At 40.6% G+C, this 7,928-nt stretch overlaps 1 long non-coding RNA gene across 1 annotated transcript; it reads right to left on the bottom strand.

Annotated features, from left to right (window-relative positions):
- Positions 1–1,664: 1,664 nt before the first annotated feature.
- On the bottom strand, positions 1,665–6,218 carry LOC145516680 (uncharacterized). Its single transcript, XR_014061661.1, has 2 exons — positions 6,123–6,218; positions 1,665–5,283 (listed from the first exon to the last, which is right to left on the bottom strand). It is a non-coding gene; the product is annotated as an uncharacterized LOC145516680 (long non-coding RNA).
- Between the last annotated feature and the right edge of the window lie 1,710 nt (positions 6,219–7,928).

Genomic DNA, 7,928 nt, shown 5'->3' with positions numbered 1-7,928 from the left:
TCCCAAGAAATCCTCACTATTTGGATAGACAGTTATGTCCATTGCACACATAAACAATGCTGCAGTTTATAGGAACCTGGATCAGGGAGGTTCAGCCATTCTCTCCAGGTTCACAGATTCTGGCACAAGGACTCTGGGATTCAGGTTAATGCTCACTCTCTGATTAAAACAAAAAACTGAAGGACAAATGCAAGAGAAACTTTTTGTTCTAAAAAGTTCTTTTAGAACTTTTGTTCTAAAAGATAAAAAGATATATGTGAGTGTGCATGCAAAGTCACTTCAGTCATGTCCGATTCTTTGCAACCCTATGGATTGTAGCCCACCAGGCACCTCTGTCTACAGAATTCTCCAGATAAGAATCTTGGAGTGGGTAGCCACGTCATCCTCCGTGGCTGCCAACAATTAGAGATCTAATTGTTGCTTCTCAGAGAATTTTTATAGAAAATAGTTTACTAAAACAGAAAAATGTTTTAAGCAATATCATCAAGTATGGAGAGATTCAATGATAGAAACTAGGCATCTTTAGCATAAAATAAATGAGTTTCAGAGTAACTTTGCTACCTTGTAAGCCATCTCAGCTCAAACTTCTGAATCACACATGGTGAGGGATGTGGCGGTGGGGTGGGGGTGGAGGGCGGGGGCGGGAAGCAGAGGAAGATATCCAGTCAAATTTTTCTATTTGTCAAAATTCCCTGGTAAAACTGCCAGAATTCCTGACTTAGTTTAAAAAGAGAGAGAAAGAAAAGGGTTGGTTTGGAATACAAACTAAAAAAGAACAAGGGTGCTTTTATCCACATTTATACAGAGATTTTTTTTAATGTTTACTCGTAATGATTAGTGTTTGAAAGGATTTATCTAGTATAAAAATAGTTTTAAAGTTGTAAAAAATGTTTTAAATAAATAAGAGGCTCTGAGAACCATCTAGCATTTACAACATTGTTAAGTACTGATTGAAGTGTGATCTTAGCAAAGCTTCTAAAATTTCTTGCATAAACTAGTGCCCTTATATGTCTACATAAACAGTTTCTCCATTGCAAATAGTCTGTAGTCTTGGCTCTCAACAAAGATACCTTGAACAAGGATTTAGTATTAGCATTTCTTCACAAAATGGTGAAAATTTATTATGACCTTTTCTTCTAATATAGCTTGGCATAATCTACGTTATATATAGATCCAAAAAACTAGTGTAAAAATCTCCATGTGGGAAAAAAAAGTGGCATTTTCTTGTAGATCAAAGAGATTTTTCTATATAGGCATGGCTATCCTTTCTGCATGTATAAATTAATAGAAGATTTCTTTTAAAACTCAGTTTAAAATATATATATACATATATATCTAAAACATATAAATATATAAAATGCCGAGAGGACATTAATAATATTCTGCGTTTTTTTCTCAAACTCAATCCAGTCCTATTCTTTGATTTGTACGTTTTGTATCTGTCACCACTCAGAATACCTAAGATTCTAAAATGCTGGATTCTGAAACATAACCATTAGAATAGTTGTTACATATTTAATTTCATGCTCCACTCAGCATAAAGCAGTTGTGAGACTACAGACCAAGGCAAATTAAGTGGTTCCTTAGATAATTTCCTGCTTAATTGAAAGCAGGTAGCTTTTTAAAAGTAATAATTAGCTTTGTTTCAAATGATTGTAAGGTTATTTCTTTTTTTTTTTTAATATATGGTCATAGGGTAACATTCTACTTAGTCCAAACACAAAGAGCTGGAAGTCTCCCACTGAGTAACCTAGTGCTGGCAACAAATGAATGGAACACTCCATAGAGGTGTGTAGATACCTGGGCATGGGGCAAAGTGGAGGGAAACAAGAAAACACACACACACGTATATGAACATATACAAATATCTTTTTTTCACTAACATGTACAATAAATTAGATATCCTTTCTATTCCTCTGCTTTACTCTCAGCATTTAATGTTAGCAAGTCGTCAGTTATGGAATTGGCAGCCCCAGTTCATATCTAACAGACAGGGATTCCTCACTATAGTATAAAACTAACCATCAGCTATAAAGACTTCCCTGGTGGTCCAGTGGTTAAAGCTCTGTGTTCCAATGCAGAGGGCATGCGTTCCATCCCTGGTCAGGGAACTAAGATCCCACATGGTATGGCTAAAAACAAACAAAAAACTAACTGTAGCTGTGATATACTCTGTCTTACTATAGGAGATGCAGTACAAGGAGTGAGTGAATGTAAGCATACCAACAAGGAAGACATAAAGGAATAAGGTTTGACACAAATACCTCTGTAATTAGTGGACTACAGAGTTCTGTTTTGCCGGGAGTCAGTATTCAGATCTTTTCAAATAAATTAGACCTGCTAAAAACCTTTTAAATTACAGAAAAGATAGAATGCTTTCTTGTTGCCTGGATTTAAGAGAAAAACAGAGAGAGAGAGACAGAATGAGGCAGAGAGAGGAACAGATGTTCTTCAGAACCAAAACTTTAAAACACAACAAGGGAAATGTTGCTGTTTAGTCACTCAGTCATGTCTGACTCTTTGTGACCCCATGGACTGTAGCCCGCCAAACTCTGTCCATGGAATTTCCCAGGCAAGAATCCTGGAGTGGGTTGACATTTCCTTCTGCAGGGGATCTTCTCAATCCAGGGGATCTTCTCAATCCAGGGATTGAACCCACATCTCTTGCACTGACAGGCCAATTCTTTGCCACTGAGCCACCAGGGAAGCCCCCAAAGGAAATACATATATTGAATTTTTACATTCAATTGCCGAGATGATTCATGCAACTGATAACAGTGAACATCAGTACCCTACAGCTATGGGACAATGCTAGAGATGCATTTTTGGCATTTACTAAAATTCTAATTTGTCTGAGTCTTTTTTATTGAAGAAGGGTGGATTTACAATATTGTGTTAGTTTCAGGTATACAGCATGATAGTGATTGGTTTTTGTTTTGCACCTGGATCTAAACTCCACACCTTATATAATAATGAACTTAAAATGAACTATACACTTAAATGTAAAATGTGAAATTATAAAACTTTGACAGGAAAACATAAAAGAAAACCTTCAAGATCCAGGATGTGGTGGAAATTTCTTAGACACAACACCAAAAGCATGATACCTTTTAAAAAATCAAAATATTGGTCTTCCTCAAAATTAAAAACTTTGTTCTCCAACAGAACCTTTTAAGAGTATAAAAAGACTGGTACAAACTACTTGCAAATCCCATGTCTGATAAAGGATCTGTATCTAGAATTTATGAACAACTCTCAAAACTCAAAAGAAACAAAACAATGTAATACAAAAATGGGAAAAAAAAATAGGAAGAGAAATTTCACTGAAGAGGATATGTGGATGGCAAATAAAGACACTAAAAGATGTTCAACATTACTAGTCATTAGGAAACTGCAAATTAATAATATCATAGTGAGATATCACTAGACACATATTGGAACAGTTAAAATAAAAAATGCTGGCAAGGATGGGAGAAACTGGCTTTCTCGTGCATGAGTGTTGGAAAAGTAAAATAGTACAGCATTTCTGGAAAATAGTTTGGCAGTTTCTTAAAAAACTAAACATATACTTACCATATGAGCCAGCAATCACACTCCTGGGCATTTATCCCAGAGAAATGACAATTTGTGTCCACAGAAGAACCTTTAAGTGAATGTTCATAGCAGCTTTATTTGGAACAGCCCCCAAGAAAGGAAACAACCACAATGTCCTACAGTAGGTGAATAATTAAACGGTGGTACATCCATATGATGAAATACCTTTCAGTAACAGAAAGGAACAAACTATTGTTACCTGCAACACCTTGTATGGATCTGAAGAGCATTGTGCTGAGTGAAAAAAGCCAATCTCCGAAGGTCACAAGCTTGTAAGAAGCAATTTATCTAATCTTTCTCAAAGGGCAAAATAATAGAGATGAAGAATAGGCAAATAGTTGCCAACCGTCAGTAATGGTAGGGGCTGGGCTACTACAAAGGATGACACCAGGAAGATCTTAGTTGTGTTGGGATAGTTCCATGCCTCGATTGTTCTAGTGGCTACAAGGATATGCAAATGATAAGTTGACATGGAATTACAGGAACACTTTATACCAATGTCAGTTTCCTGATTTTACAACTGTTTTATAGTTACGTAAATGTAAACCAAGATGGAAACAAAGTAAAGGCTAGATGGAAACTTGCTGTACTATATTTGTAACTTTCTGTGAATCGATAAGGGGAAATTAACTTTAAAAAAAGATGTCCCAGGCCATACCCCAGACCAAGGAAACAAAAATCTCTAGGGAAGGAACCTAGCCAAGCATATTTTTTTAAAAGTTCCCAGGGTAACACTCAAGTGTGGCTAGGGTTGGAACCACTGGCAGCTAATGCTGTTACTGAAACTACAGGTGAGTGAAATACCTGGATTAAGTCTAGTTGAAGACAGGACGTGGGGGAAAAATAAATATGGAGATCTATTTTAGGTCTCTTGAGGGTGTCCCCCCCATGTTGAAACCTGGCATTTAAGTGAATCCAAATACTGTGGCTGGGATAATTAGTCATCCATTATGTTATAGACCATTTTATACAAAAATGTCAACCCCTATAGACTGTTCTTTGGATTCTAAAGCATTTGTATGGACGTTATAATTTTAAAATGCTTAGGAATAACTACAATCACATTTAAATATGTAGCAATTTTAGAAAATTAATGTTTCACTGAGTCCTCATTTTTGATGGGTAACAAAATGAGTTCGGGGGTTTAAAGAAAAAAAAATTAACAAACTGATGACTGCTACTAGCAGTTTCCTGGGAAACGTGAAAAGTAAATACTGCAATCTTGATCGTGAATTCTAATATATTAGTTATATTTATTAATGATCATCAACTACTACGTGGTAGTCTCTTTACAGATAACTGTGCCTAATGTGCTTAGTAATTCCTTAGCACCATCATCCAAAGATACTAACTGTGCATCATATATTCAACTGAGTCGGGAGATGTAAAGTTTAGGAGAGTCCTTCTCTGCCTTCTAAGTGTTTAAAATCCATTTGAAGACAGAACTAAACATATAAACAATAAATAAAGCAAAGAAGGATATGCTGAAATCTGGACTAATGAGAAGTAGAAAGGGGCCAAAGTGCTTGTTTTTACTGGAGGTATTTTTGCAAGAGCAGGAAAGGGAATTTGCTTCCTCCCGGCTTAAGAATCCCGCAGACCAGCAGCTTCGGCAATGCAAATTTATGCTATCCGTGGGAGGGTTTCGCTTAGTTCTGTTATGGAGTTACTTCCAAAAATGCAGATGTTCTGAAGCAAGAGGTTTGTAAAAAAAAAAAAAAAGTGAAATAAAGCATAAAGTATTACCTCCCACCCAACCCTGGTCAATATTAAGTCTTCTTCATTCCCTTCACCTCCCCAACTCCCCACCTTCAGGGCTTAAAGAGTTTTGGATGGGGGTGGGCTGGGGTGAGGGTGGAAATGGGTTGCATACTGAACTATTTGCCTTACTCGGAAAACTAGCAACCTCTTCCATCTCTCCTTTCTCTCTCCCTCCCTCCCTCTCCTTGCAAATACTCTTCATTTTTATTTACACCACTACTACTTCCCAGATATGTTTTCTCTCCTGTGATGATTCATCCTTTTGGAAGCGTCCAGTCCCTAACTTCAAGTTCCTAAAAGTCTTGAAGTCTGCTCTAAATGCAAAATAAGAACCGCCGCGTTTTAAGAGGGGATAGCGCAAAACTCTTTCTTAAAGAAAGTTGTTTTGCGATAGTGGGAGGTAATCAACACCTACTCTGACATTCTTCTCTAGGACAGCCGAGGTTTATCATTTTCGCTATTATGGCAATAAATTTTCCTCCTTTTTGCTTTACGCCTTTTGGCAGGAGCCTAGACTCTGCAGGTGTGAGCGCTTCCAAGGGCTGAACCCAACCGCCAGTAGGTCTGCCGAGCCTAGCATGGGATGCTGCCCAGCAAAACACAGAGCCCAGGGAGACCGCGACGGAGGAAGGGAGGCCGCAAGCACGCTTCAGGAAAGACTGGGACTAGGGCCCTAGAAAACTAGAGGGAGAGCATTTCCCGGCAGGGGGAACCCGCAGGAGCCTAGAGAAAAAGAGAAAGACAGAAAGAAAAGAAAAGAAACCCACCCCCGCGCTCCGAGGCTCAGCGCTAGCGCAAGAGCGCGCGGGCTGCCCGGGATGCTCCAGCTGGAAGTCATTGTGCCGGCTGGCGTCGGCGTTGTCAAGGCGACCGCCCGGCCGGCGCCAGCGGAGGGGGGGAGGTGGGCTCGGTGAATGGGTGACGTCACGCGGCCGGCGCCAGGCAGTCTGGGCGGCCGAGCCAATGAATCAGCTGTCGGGGGAGCGAGCGCGGCGCGCGGGAGGAGGGTGCTGGAATGCGCCGGGAGCCGCGCGGCCTGGCGGGGGAGGTGCTGCGCCCGGCCCCGCCCCGCCCGGCGGTCCCAGGGCGGCAGGCGCGTTCCTGGCGAGGCTGCGCGGGCGCTCCTGGCTCCCCGCGTCCGGTATGCGTCTAGGCGCCGCGGGCCGCCAGTTCTCTGCTGGTTCCCCCACCGGCGCGAGTTCTGCAGCAAGGCCCGGGAGCTGGGCCCGGTTCGATGAGAGGGGACATGTTTTCCACCTATGGTGACTATGAAAAAAGGGAAAACAAAATAATACTTGTCCTTGTAGATAAAGTGGGCTTTGAAAGTATTGACTTGTTTCACTGCGGCCTCACTGTGTTCTGCATTGTGCTGGAATCGCACACGCACGCACACACGGAATCAGAAGGCCCCGAAGAATTTAAGATTGTAAGGGGAAGAAAGAAATGGATCAGACTTATTTTCTTCCATTAATCCATTGTGCTGCACTATACAGTATCTCTAAGGGTCTAGGTGAAGGGCTCCCGTTTTTCAGTGTCTTCATTGTTTTGTTTTTCCTCTGCCCTGACTTTCTGTATTAGACGGTGACCTCCAGAAAGCCAAGTTATTTCAGCTATTTCATGGTTATTTCAGTATCCTCGGCCTTTAGCACTCTCTCAGACACATGATAAGCACTCTGAATTGTGATGGAGAGTCTACAACGCAAAAGCACATAATCTTTGAGTAAACGCTTGAGTTAAATGAATCCCCCTGAATTGCTGAGCATCTCTTTGGGGTGCTTACTTGTTATTTTGGCGATGTCAAGATTGGTGATGTTGAAACTGGAAAAGTAAAAAGTATGATCTGAGCATTATAGAAGGTGTTAAACCAGCCAGCCCTCCCAGCTGCAGTCATTCCTCTCTCTGGGCCTCCAGTTTCTTCATATGTAAAAGTAGATTTGGTGAGATGTTTTCTTAAGATCCCTAAAGTTCTTTTCAGTCCATCATTGTATTTATCAACCATTAAAACTAAATTTTTTTTTAGTTTTTTAGAGTGAAAAAGTTGGCTTAAAGCTCAACATTCAGAAAACTAAGATCATGGCATCTGGTCCCATCACTTCATGGGAAATAGATGGGGAAACAGTGGAAACAGTGTCAGACTTTATTTTTTTTGGCTCCAAAATCACTGCTGATGGTGATTGCAGCCTTGAAATTAAAAGACGCTTACTCCTTGGAAGAAAGGTTATGACCAACCTAGATAGCATATTTAAAAGCACAGATGTTACTTTGCCAACAAAGGTCCGTCTAGTCAAGGCTATGGTTTTTCTAGTGGTCATGTATGGATGTGAGAATTGGACGGTGAAGAAAGCTGAGCGCCGAAGAATTGATGCTTTTGAACTGTGGTGTTGGAGAAGACTCTTGAGAGTCCCTTGGACTGCAAGGAGATCCAACCAGTCCATCCCAAAGGAGATCAGTACTGGGTGTTCATTGGAAGGACTGATGTTGAAGCTGAAACTCCAATACTTTGGCGACCACATGCAAAGAGTTGATTCATTGGAAAAGACCCTAATCCTGGAAAGGATTGGGGGCAGGAGGAG

The sequence above is a fragment of the Giraffa tippelskirchi genome, chromosome 8, assembly GCF_054371585.1.
Source record: "Giraffa tippelskirchi isolate mGirTip1 chromosome 8, T2T-mGirTip1v1.2.pri, whole genome shotgun sequence".
Classification (NCBI taxonomy): Eukaryota; Metazoa; Chordata; class Mammalia; order Artiodactyla; family Giraffidae; genus Giraffa; species Giraffa tippelskirchi.
Note: the sequence above shows the minus strand (reverse complement) of the source record. Positions and strands in the feature narration are given on the sequence as shown.